We start from the raw sequence: 12,874 nt of genomic DNA, 5'->3' as shown, positions 1-12,874 counted from the left end.
AGGCCCTTCGTGGCCTCGGCATCGTCTGACGTGGCATCGTCAAAAACCATTTGACACAATGGTTTTACATCTTCTGTTGAATTCCATACCTGAGCGCTGTGAAGCAACAGTGTTAACCACTGCAAAGGGTAAATCACCAAGAACTGCTCTTTCAGCTTAGCAGTGATCACTTAAAGAACAATATTAGCAGGAAAATGGGCCGGGATTCTCCGTTATCCGGCGGGGCGGGAATTTCTGGCGCCAAAGAGTGGTGTGAACCACTCTGGCGTCGGGCCACCCAGAAGGTGCGGAATCCTCCACACATTCGGGGGCTAGGCCGGCGCTGGAGTGATTGGCGCCGCACCAACCGTCGCCGAAGGGCCTCCGCCGGCCGGCACGAGATGGCGCTTGTGCAGGAGCGCCAGCGTGTTCCCAGAACCGCTGGCGTGAATCCTGCGCATGCGCGGGTCGTTTCTTCTCCCCACCGGCCATGGCGGAGCTTTACACAGACCGGCGCGGAAGGAAACAGTGCCCCCATGGCATAGGCTCGCCCGCAAATCGGTGGGCCCCGATCGCGGGCCAGGCCACCGTGGGAGCCCCCTAGGGGCTGGATACCCCCGAGGACTCCACAGGCCGTCCTCAGAGCCAGGTCCCGCCGGTACAGACCTTGTGTAATTCACGCTGGCGGGACTGGCCGAAAATGGGTGGCCGCTCGGCCCATCGTGAACCGGAGAATCGCCGGGGGGGGGGGGGGGGCGGTCAACGTCCCCCGACTGGCGCGGCACGATCCCCGCCCCCGCCAAAACACCGGCGCCGTAGATTTCGGCAGCCGGCGTCGGAGCGGTGGGGCGGGATTTATGCCGCCGCCCGCCGATTCTCCGACCTGGCCGGGGGGGGGGGGGGGGGGGGGTCGGAGAATCCCGCCCAAGGTAACCAAAAAATAGCACATATGCTGGGGAGAGGTGAAGGAAATAAAACGGGTGACATATGTGAAGACATAATAACCTACATCAGTAAAACAATCTGTTCCAGAATCCATGAGAAGCTCAATATATATTTACGTCTATGTATAACGGTTGTTGGCTGCTGGAGAGCTGATGGCAATGTAATAAATGTAATCACAATCTGAACACTTGAGGACGGTGGAGACACAGTCAACAGCCATTGTTAAACATACAAGGCTTGGTCAGGTAATGACTTCAAACACTCGAGCACTGAAGTAGTTATATAAAATGTTATTTAAAATTTATTAACTACAATATGCATCAGCAGGTGTTGATTTCTAAAATTTGAAAGTAATTTTTAAAATACATTTGGTATGCATAATGTGATGCTTGTCTTTACATTTTATATTTGATAAGTAGATCTTCTAAAGAAGTTGCTAAAAGTGCCCTAATTCCCAGAAATGTCAGAATAGTTGTTTTTATATGTGTAACACATTGACTAGGGTGTTCACACTGACAATCTGATGCTGCTCCTTGTAAAAGTAGAGAAATGTAATAATAATGGGCTGGATTCTCCACAGCCCCGCACCAAAATAGAGGCCGGCGCAGGGGCGGAGTGTTGCTAACTTTTGGTTGGCTCTTAATTTGGTTCTGTTTAATCCAGTTTGCTCAAGAGTCGCCAGGTATCTTTCGACACTGCCACAAGGTTCAGAACCGAATACTGATCAATGACTCGATACACCAGTTAGTAAGTTCAAAAGCAATGCTCATTTATTTACACACAGTCAAATCTACTCATGCCTAAACTCTACAAACTAAACTCCCACTAATACTAAAGCCTATACTTAGCTTCGGGTGCCCACTCAGTCAGAGGAACAATGGCCGTTGCTCGGTTCTGAGGCTGCTGGGTTGAGCTGTTTACAGGGTAGCAACTAGGAGCATCTATCTCGTAGCGTGCGTTGACTTGGGACTTACTTGGTCGGATGCAGCTGCTAGGCAGGTCTCTCTCTTCGGTGAGAGCCAAAGCCAAAGGAGGAGGATTCTCCCTTGGGGGATACCTTTTATACGGAAAAGGGACTTTGCGCTCTTTTGGGCGGGCCTTGAACTTGGCCTCAACTAATTGGGTCTTTCCCAATCATCTGTATTGATTTTCCTCCAATAGAGGGGTGGTTCCCTGATCGCTGGGCGTGTCCTGGTGACTGTCAGTCTGCTTTGTCTTAGCTTCTTCTGGCGCCGGGGAGTCTGCCTTAACATTGTGTATCTAAATGTTTCCCTTTTGTCCCCGGAGATGGCTCATTAGTATGTAGATTGTTTGGTAGTTTCTGTCCTGTCTGAGAGTTTACGGTTCTAATCAACAGACAGAACTTGCACCTGCTTGTTTCTTGCCATTGTCCAATTTTCCCTGCATTCTTTGCAGGTGTCCATTTTGTAATCGGGACGTGGCCATCCCAGGTGGCTACAGGAGAATCCATTTTCACGCTGTAATCGGACCTGGCGCCGGTCCGCCGATTCTCCGGGCCCCGAAAATCAGCGTGACCGCAGAGTACGCCGCACGGCCATTGCCAGAGGCCAGCCCAGCAATCTTCCACTCCCAACTGGCCGAGTTCCCGATGGCGTGGAACTAACCACCTCTTGCCAATGGGATACTGGTGTGGCGTCTGCGGGCTCACTCCGCAGCCGCCCTGGTCGGGGGCGGGGGATCGGAGGCCAGGGGGGGGCCTTATTGGGGCGGCTGGGGATTAGATCTGAGGGGTTAGATGCTCTGGCGCGCGGCCGATCGGGGGCGTGGCGGGTCTTATTTCTCGGTGTGGCTCCGCGGTCCGAGTCTGCAGTGGAGCTCGGCGCGGCTGCTGGAGGCCGCCGGCGTGTGCATGTGCGGATTCTGAACCGGAAACGAGGGGGCCGGTATCCGCAGCTAAAGCTGCGAGATTCACTCCGGGTCCTTGCTAACCCCGTGCAGAACATTGAATTAGTCCAACTTTTTAATAGAAATTTTGGGAGTAAAACTCCACCGTTTTTACACCGGCGTGGGTATTTAGTCTCATTTTGGGAGAATCCAGCCCAATATTTTTATTATTTTGACAAGTAGGTTTACATTAACACTGCAATGAAGTTACTGTGAAAATCCCCAAGTCGCCACATTCTGCCGCCTGTTCAGATACACAGAGGGCAAATGCAGAATCCCCAATTCACCTAACAAGCACATCTTTCGGGACTTGTGGGAGGAAACTCCGGAGCACCTGGAGGAAACCCACGCAGACACAGGGAGAACGCGCAGACTCCGCACAGACGGTGACCCACGTGAGAATCGAACCCAGAACCCTGGCGCGGTGATGCAACAGTGCTCACCACTGTGCTATCCCTATTCTGTACTGATTTCAGTTCAGTCCTAAAACTGCATTTTAATGTTAATGCAGTTGGTATGAAGTAGCTGGATCAGCATCATTCTGTGGACATTCTGCGTAAGCTTCAGTGTAATTTAAAATTAGTTTCAGCTGCCTTAGTACACCTGTAACTGCAATTGTAGTACATGTTAACACCTAGACAATTAAATGGTTCCTTTACTGGAAAGATTTATAAGACTAAATAAAACTTCAGCCCAATTATTTTTTTTAATGATCTTTGTCCATGCTCACTCATTTGGTAGTGTTTTAAATTAGTTTTATTAATGTCTTTGTTACATTCGTAAACTTTGGTGATTAAAAAGTGTCTCCAGTTTTAAACTTCCGGGGCAGAGGTCTCAAGTTGCAATAATTTCACTGTAGGAGTTGGGGGGGTGGGGGTTTGTTTGAGAATGCAGAGAATTTGACAGGAATCCTAATAAAAAAGACCCTTTGATTAGATCAGAAAAGGCTTTTGTTCTCCCCGCTCGAACTTTGGATCTGCCAAACAAAAAGTCTGGCATGGTGAATGTTGCACAATTGACAGACCTCCATTTTATTGAACTGTAACCCACTTTCATGCAGACAGTTGGTAGGGACTAATGGCTTTCACATGCAGATTAAAACATTGAAGATGGACTACTACGTGCTGACATTCCAAACTCAACACACATTGGCCTCAAATTTAGATTTTTCTTTTTGGTTGCTGTGTGGAGAATTGGAAACGAGGGCCGGAATCTTGCGGCCTGGAGTCCCTTTTGGTGGTGCGAATTGAAGTGAGAGCGGTGGGGAGGGCAGGCGGCTGGCCAATCACCATCATTCACTGTTCAGCTAAGTGAATGCGTGGTGAATCTGACAGCAGGGGTGGGCAGGAAGTTGGTGTCCCCTTCATGGGGTCGCAGGCCCAGGCACCATTTCTAAAGGGCACATGGACAGCCATTCGTTCACTGCAGAGAAGACAAGGTCTGGCTCCACGGGGTGGTGAAGCCTCATTGCAGAGTCTCCTCCAGGCTGTCCAGGAAAGGCAGGATGTGCTGTTTCCCAGGGATGGCAGCAGGAGGCTCTCTGCTCTGACCATGTCCTCCATGGAAAGGGTGGTGGCCGTCTTGAAGACTCTGGTCCAGCAGAAAGCACAGTGGCTGCTGGATATGCGCACAGGTCTGCACACCATCTCTCGCCATGAATGCAGTGTAGCAGCGGCTAGGCGAGAGGGCGCGAGGCACCTCAACCTTTCTCCAGGTGCCCCTTTTCCTCAAGGGTTTAGGCACCCAAAGGGAGGAGGAGCACCAGCAAAACCCTGGGGGGCTTCATTCCAGGACCCTCCGACGGTGCCCTGCAGCTCAACTCCCTCCCCCCCCCCCCCCCCCCCCCTCTGCCAGTGACCCCATTGCCTCCAGAAGGCCAGACTGAGGAGGGTGCACCTGCACCTAAGCAGGAGATCTTGAGAAGGTTGAGGCCCTCAGGGCCTTGTGCCATCAGAGGATGCTGGCCAAAGTCATCACCGTCAATGGGGCACAGCAACCATCAGGCTGACCTCCCCTCAGATGTGGATGCCGGGGGTCCACGTAGACGTAGTAATAGGGAAAGAGAGACAAAGAAGGTTTGAAGGCACCCAAATGGTATGAGTGTACAACCATACATACTTTTTACATTTGTAAATATACAGTAAGGGGGAATAAAATATAGAAAGGTGTGCAAAGATTTACAACTATGGGCAACAACATTAGAAGGACCACAGAAATTAGTATTAGTTCACATGAATGCGAAAGTCTGAGAAGTCAAAGTCCAGAGGGTGTTTCCTTCGGGGCAAAGTCAAGTCCAGATGAGCTCCTGGTTGAAGACAGCAACATGAAAATCCTTGAAACGAAAGATACTGCAGCACTATGGACGCCCTGGGTTTCCACTGTTTGGCAGGCGATGAACAGAGACCTTTAAAATCCAACAGTCTTTGAGGATGGCGGCCGGCTGCTTGGTTCGCTCGGAGATCTGCTGGAGTTCTGTCCAGTTGATGTTAAATCCGCCGATTGAGCTATGAGGCTCAGAATGAAATATTAAAACGATCCGAAAGGTTACAAGCATGGGGGTCACGTGACTGTGGCCTATTACCAAGTTTTCTTTTTTAAATTTAAGAGTATCCAACTCATTTTTCCAATTAAGGGGCAATTTAGCGTGGCCAATCCACCTACCCTGCACATCTTTGGGTTGTAGGGGCGAAACCCACGCAAACATGGGGAGAATGTGCAAACTCCACACGGACAGTGGCCCAGAGCCGGGATCGAACCTGGGACCTCGGCACCGTGAGGCAACAGGGCTAACCCACTGCGCCACTGTGCTGCCTGCCTATTACCAAGTTAATTGCATCCTCACAAGCAGTTTCTGTGTTCTAGGTTAAAATCCATTGTTTCCCTTCGGAACAAAATGGTGGCTGTTGACACTCCTTCGGGTATAATGAGTTTTGATGTCTCTGTCTTTGTTATCGTCTCAGCTGGGGGGAGTCAGTTCATTTGTTACTCATTTAGTTTCATCGTTATAATGTGGCCTTACAGTGAGTTGCGAGATTCCATAAGGATGGAGTGGAACTCTTATTGTTTTTCTAGTCGCTGTTAACCTTCCAGAACTGCTGGCCAATTCTGGTAGCCATTTTGTGGCTCAGCAGAAGTTCACTTTAGAATAGCAAAACAAGTAAAGTTTTGACACGCTGTTTTGGAATTCTTTCCATACCTTATTGACAAAGTTCATCCCACCGTCGGGAAACTGAATTTTGGCCTCACGCTAAATGAAGTTGCCCTGCCCACTGAGCTTCCAATTGCTGGTGGGCCCGGAAGATTCTGGCCAAGGAGTCAAAAGAGCATGGAGCAGCCAACGAAAGGAAAATATTTCAAACCAACATGCAACTGGATGTAAGTTTCCTCTCAAACATGTGTGAATCAATACACGGGTTCATGCAGATATTGAGATGAGATTAAAAATAAATAAATCGCAGCAAAACGCACTGGAGGAAAATTCTGAAGAGTTGTCAAATCTTCCTTTTGAAGAATGTCAAAATCTGATTTGGCCTCATTGTAAGTGGAATCGAAAGGAAATTAATAAAGTCAGTACCTGCATTGCATCAGGTTTCTCATTTTGTATTTTCGGCAACTTTTGCTGTGTTGATGAGATTAGTTGTGTGAACGGTTACCAGTGCTAACCACCAGCTACTTTGAAGAAATGTCTTTATTCTGCCTGTTTTGTTTCTTAATATTCAATGAGAGTGTAACCTTCTAGTTGCCTTGCTTGATGTTGATTGGAGTGGACAAATTTGAGTAATTTAAATCCGGGGAATGCCCTCAGAGTACACTTGCTTCTTAACACATGGTTATCATTACGATCAAAGGCTTCCTTTTGCAGTCTCTGGTGATTATTTCTTGCATTGTCAGTACTTAATGGTGACTGAAGAAACAATGCGCTGTGATAGTCTGAAAATAGATCAATCACACTGACCTCTGCAGTACTTTCCCCTGGAGATGTCTTCTTCTTTAAAGAGCTCTATTTGCTAAATCGTGTGAACTTTTGTTCACCCTTTGGTTTCACTTTGGTAAATGGATTAGATTTTGCTTTGGAGAAATGGGATTTTCCTTTTACAAATCCCATAGGTTTTCAGCTCCTTGGTTGAAAAAGCTGCATTTTTATTCAATGCTCTCCTCATAGTAACCAGGCATTTTCAGTCTATCATGAATATATCGGAAACCAATAAACAAATCTCTGTGTTAGTTGTAATTAAATTATAAACCACAATGGGCGCGATTCTCCCAACCAGTATCTAAGTTAATGGTTTTTCAGGGAGTTTCCCACTGCTATTCAATGGCACTTAGTGGGCGGGATTCTCCGGTCTGCGACACCAAAATCGCGATCGGGCAAAGAATCCACGTTGGCGCCGAAATCGGGGGTGGCACCGCTTTTGCGATGCTGCGCCCCCTCCAAAGCGGCATACCCTAGAAGTACGCCGCACGCCATATCGACGGCCTCAGGATGTTGCATGGCACGGCCGCAGTAGGCCGCCACCATGCGCATGCGCAGCCATGGACCCGGCAATTCTCCGTCTGTATTGGCAGCTAGAGCGGGTGCTCTACGCTGCGTACCTGCTAGCCCCCCACCAGACGGAGGATTGGTGGCCGTTTTGCTCCGATTTCTTTGGTCATAAAACTCCACCGTTCCCACACCCCTCAAGTGAGGACACACCGCTATGGGGTCCCTGGGGGTTCCCCCTCTTCAGGCCCCCCCCCAAGTCCCCTTACAGCACCCCCTCCCTTCAAGGATGCCCACCCAACCACTCAGAGTCCCCTACTTACCTGCCTGTTCAACAGTAACATTATTAGATCTAATGTATCGTCCATTTTAAACCTCACCATTTCCAAATTGGAGGATATTTTCCAATCTAATTTTAGTGCTTTACTGGCAAGGCAACCGGTCACTTGAAAAGTTTCAATTGCCAAAATCAAAAGTCTGAAGTTACTGTTTCTGGTCCAAACTCCAATCCCTAGCCACACACTCCATTCTTCTTACAAAAGCAAAATAGTAGGGATAATGGAAATCTGAAACAAAAACTGAAAATGCTGGAAAACTTAGGCAGTATCTATGGTGAGAGAAAAAGAGTTCATCTACAATTTGAAGACCTTCTGCTGAAATGTAATTGTACCATTATTGGGACAGTAGCAACATATAAATAGTTTCTGTTCAAAGTCCTATTATTCTCCTCTTCAACCATTGCAACCTTAATTGGGCGGCACAGTGGCAGAATGGTTAGCACCACTGCCTCACAGCATCAGGAACCTGGGTTCAATTCATGCCTCGGATGTCTGTGTGTGGAGTTTGTACTTTCTCCCCATGTCTGCGTGGGTTTCCTGCGGGTGCTCCGGTTTCCTCCCACAGTCCAAAGATGTGCAGGTTAGGCGGATTGACCATGATAAATTGCCCTTAGTGTCCCACAAAGATGTGTAAGTTTGGTTAAGGGGTTATTGGGATAGGGCTGGGAGTGAGCTTGGGTGGAATGCTCTTTCAGAGAGTTGGTGCAGACTCGATGGGCTAAGTGGGCTCCTTCTGCACTGTAGGGATTCTATGAATGTTACCTCCTTCAGACAGGAGATCATTTCTGATGTACAAAGTTGCATCCTATGACATGCATATGACCCTGATTACATTTTTGAGGTACAAATGAGCAGCTTACCTTGACAACTAAGGGCTGCAGGAAACCTTTAATTACGTTTTACTTTTGTGGGCCTGGAGAATTATTTTTGCCCTCAGTCGACTTCTGTTGTCTCACATTCCACACCCCCTTTGTCCAAGACAGCTGACCATCATTGCATTGAAGCTGGCATTTAGAACAAAATTAACAAAAGTACACTAATAAAATTCTATTAAAATGTTTAGCACTTTTTGACTATTTGACTTGAGTACATGCTAGCTCAATTAAAATTTTTAACTGTGAGTTTGATATATTTTGCTAGCCAAGTGTATTAAGGGATACGGAATCATGGCAGGTAAATGAAGTTCGGATACATGCCTGCCATGATCTCGTTGCATGGCAGTACAAGCTGAAGAGGCTGAATGGAATACTTCTGTCCCTATGTTCTATGTTCCTAATGAAGTACTGAACTTGTGAATCAATTAGATTGATTGCAAAATGAAATTGAACATCTCTGAATTTTAAAATATAAATTCAGAGTACCCAATTTTATTTTTCCCCAATTAAGGGGCAATTTAGCGTGGCCAATCCACCTACCCTGCACATCTTTGGGTTGTGGGGATGAGATGCCCACAGTGGCTGAGTTAGCACAGTGGGCTAAACAGCTGGCTTGTAATGCAGAACAAGACCAGCAGCGCAGGTTCAATTCCCGTACCGGCCTCCCGAACAGGCGCCGGAATGAGGCGACTGGGGCTTTTCACAGTATCTTCATTGAAGCCTACTTGTGACAATAAGCAATTATTGTTGTTATCATTATTATTATTACCCACGGAGAGAATGTGCAAACTCCACACGGATAGTGACCCGGAGCCGGGATCGAACCCGAGTCCTCAGCGCCGTGAGGCAGCAATGCTAACCACTGTGCCGCCCAAATATCTCTGAATTAACATGATTGAGATTCCATTCATCATTCTGGAACAAAATGTTGACATAGAATAATTTCCTTGTCAGACATATTAATATAGAGAAACCATAGATCTGTACTGTTGCTTGAAGTTATATTTTAATGTCTGTAGTACAACAGAGATGGAAACCACCCATTATGTGCCTTGTCTTTGGTTTTTATCAAATCGTTTCTGTGGGATTAATCTGTAAACCATATTAAACTTTAGCTTTTGTTCATAGAGATTAAGCTGTTTAGGTTACAAAGGTATTATATTTTAGAGCCAATAATAAAACTAGCACTTTTTAAAATAAATTCATTTTATGGAATGTAGATGTCGCTGGTTAGACCATTATTTTTATTGCCCATCCCTACTTGCTCTTGAGAAGGTCGGGCGGTGAGCTGCCTTCTTGAACCGCTGCAGTCCCTGAGGTGTAGGTATACCCACAGTGCTGTTCGGGAGGGCGTGCCAGGATTTTGACCCCGTGACAGTGAAGGAACGCAAATCAAGATGGTGAGTGGCTTGGAGGGGAACCTCCAGGTGCTGGTTGTTACAACCCTCACAGAGAGGGACCAATTAGCTTCCCAGTAAGCCTCATGAATTCTGAGTTCCCAATGAGAAACGGGGCCCATCAGTGGGGTAATTAACTACAGACATAAAAGCTGGCCCAGATAGGAGCCTAGGCAGAGTGGACTTCACTAGGACCTGGATTGAGATCTGTAAATAGTTTGCTTTCACTATTTTTTTCCAATTAAGGGTCAATTTAGCCTAGCCTGATCAATTCACCTAACTTGCACATCTATAGGTTATGGGGATGAAACCCATGACGACATGGGGGGAATGTGCAAACTCCACATGGACAGTGCCCCAGGGCTGGATTGAACCCGGATCCTCAGCGCCGTAGACAGCAGTGCTAACCACTGCACCACCGTGCCCCAATAGTTTGCTTTCACAATAAATCGTTTTCGTTATACTCTGGTACCTGACTCCTCTGTGACCATTAAAGTAATTCCCAGATATCTACTGCTCTTGTCCTTCTAGATGTTAAGAGGTCGTGGATTTGGAAGTTGTTGGCTGAGGAACCTTGGTGGTACACACGGCCCCCTATTTGTCAGTGGTGAAGGGAGTGAATGTTTGTGGAAGGCGTAGAAATCAAGCAAGCTGCTTTGTCCTGGACAGTGTTGAGCTTCTCGAATGTTGTTGGAGCTGGATTCATCTGGGCAAGTGGAAAGTATTCCATTACACTCCTGACTAGTGCCTTGTAGATGGTGGACAGGTTTTGGGGAGTCAGAAGGTAAGTTACTCGCCACAGGATTCCTAACCTTTAACCTGCTCTTGTCACCACAGTATTTATATGGCTAGTCCACTTCAGTTTATGGTCAATGTGACCTCAGGATGTTGATAGTGGAGGATTCAGCGATGGTAAAGCCATTTAATGTCAAGGGGTGATGGTTAAATCCTCTCTTGTATTATGGGCCAGGGTTTAGAAAACTCCAAAGTATATCATGGAGTTCACCTGACCCACTACCTTTAATACATTTTGGTTATGGGGAGCACAAGGGTCCACTCTCCAGGTGTTATGCAACAGAGACTTTAAAAGTATTTTAAAAACAAAACAATGTTTATTCTATGAACCCAGTTAACATTTTATAAACACACAGTAAACATCTTATCAACTACCAACATACGTAACTCCACAAATACACTACTCTATAGGTAACCCTTAATACCTCTACTAGCAACATCCATAAGTTAAACCCTTTTTAACAAAGACAGCAGGTTTCAATTCTCTATAGAAACAGGGATTACTTTGAAATCATCAAGTGAGCTGAAGACTTTCTTTAGCTTGTAGAGAGGGAGATCAGAACATCTTCTTGCTTTGACTGCAGCTCTCCAACACTACAAACGAAACCAAAAACAGCCACAAAGCAGCTTTTTCAGCTCGAAAGTGAAAGACAAACAGCCCAGCTCCACCCACATATGACATCACTGCAGCTATTTGACAAACACCCATGTCTTAAAGGTACATCCACATGACACTTGTTCGAGGTGGTCATTGCCTGGCACTTGTATGGTGCAAATGTTACTTGTCAGCCTAAGCTGGATTGTCCAGACCTTGCTGCATTTCGACATGGACTGTTTCAGTATCTTAGGAGTCACGGATGGTCCTGAATATTGTGCAGTCATCAGCGAACATCCTCACTCTGACTTTATGCTGGGAGGAAGGCCATTGATGAAGCAGCTGAAGATAGTTGGGCGTAGGACACTACCCTGAGGAGCTCCTTCAGTGATGTCCTGGAGCTGGGATGATTGACCTCCAAACACCACAACCATCTATCTCCCTTTGTGCCAGGTATAACTCCAACCAGCGGAGGGTTTCCCCCTTGACTCCCATTGACTCCAGTTTTGTTGGGCCTCCTTGATGCCATACTTGGTCAAATGCTTTTGGGCATGTTATATTCTTGAGTTAGAAGGAAACTGCCAAAAAGGAGTATTGAATCAAATCTTCAAGATGATTTTTCTGGAGGAGTTACTGCTCAGTGGGTATAGGGGTGAAGCTTGACAGTTATATGTGTGGGGGGTTGGGGTGCTGGGAGGGTGGGGAATATAAGTGCAAATCACCCTGGGTTACTAGAACATTTCTAAAAGTTGAATTCTCCTTGGGTCGTTGGGGGAAGGTCAGAAATGAAAAGAAATCTGATGACTGTTTTCAGCCCACGTGCATTTCATTGAAAACGGTTTTGGCAATCCTTGTTCTTCAGTAAAGTTGAGCTGCAGATTAGATAAAGATTAGAAAATCTTTGTTTTTGTTCCTGAGCGATTTCTGCAGGGCCATTACAAGTTACACCAGTAAAGCAAACAAATCTGTCTCAGATTGTGATCCCTGCTGCTTTCCCCAGTATAGATTAGTTAACGCTTACAAGATGTGGATTTTTTTCCTCTTGTGAAGTTTGATCGTGTTTGTGAAGTACTAAGATATCTGATTTCAACAGCTTTTCCACGGTTCCATCTGTCAGGCATGAAAGTTAAGTTTGATGTACAGGAACCTCTACAGCTATTCCAAAAAAAGGCAAACTCTAAACAAAGGAAACATCTAGTTGATTCCATTACCCACAGGCTCAAATTCCTTCCCTAACCTCTTGGTGTTTCCAGTTGTTTTACGCTGGGCTTTCTGTTCATCAGGCCTTGCACAGCAGTTTAACTGCTGGGCCAACTAAGTTCTACTCAGATTCCAATTCACCAGCAAAAGCGAGGCGGTAAGCAGGATTTTTGCCACGGGCAGCTCAGGGAAGTGCTTCTTTTTACTTTCTAACGGTTTTCTGTGGACCAGGCAGAACATGGTGCTTCTCGTCCCCCGTTTCTGACTTGTTGGAGGCTGTCTCCATGCTGGCCAGCACCGAGTGGGTGATAGCATGTTAATGAGACCCTGGAATCAACATTTCTGAGGTATCACATCCTGGTGGT

At 46.7% G+C, this 12,874-nt stretch overlaps 1 protein-coding gene across 3 annotated transcripts in view; it reads left to right on the top strand.

Moving 5' to 3' along the window:
- LOC140400157 (E3 ubiquitin-protein ligase pellino homolog 2) overlaps window positions 1-12,874 on the top strand; it is a 310,128-nt gene that overhangs the window by 73,118 nt on the left and 224,136 nt on the right. Inside the window, exon 2 of one of the 3 annotated variants that reach the window (XM_072489641.1) lies at window positions 10,451-10,703. The exons of the other annotated variants lie outside the window; for them this stretch is intronic. The gene's annotated coding sequence lies outside the window, so the exon portion shown is untranslated. The remainder of the gene's footprint in view (window positions 1-10,450; window positions 10,704-12,874) is intronic. 3 annotated transcript variants of the gene reach the window in all.

The sequence above is a fragment of the Scyliorhinus torazame genome, chromosome 2, assembly GCF_047496885.1.
Source record: "Scyliorhinus torazame isolate Kashiwa2021f chromosome 2, sScyTor2.1, whole genome shotgun sequence".
NCBI classification, from domain to species: domain Eukaryota; kingdom Metazoa; phylum Chordata; class Chondrichthyes; order Carcharhiniformes; family Scyliorhinidae; genus Scyliorhinus; species Scyliorhinus torazame.
Note: the sequence above shows the minus strand (reverse complement) of the source record. Positions and strands in the feature narration are given on the sequence as shown.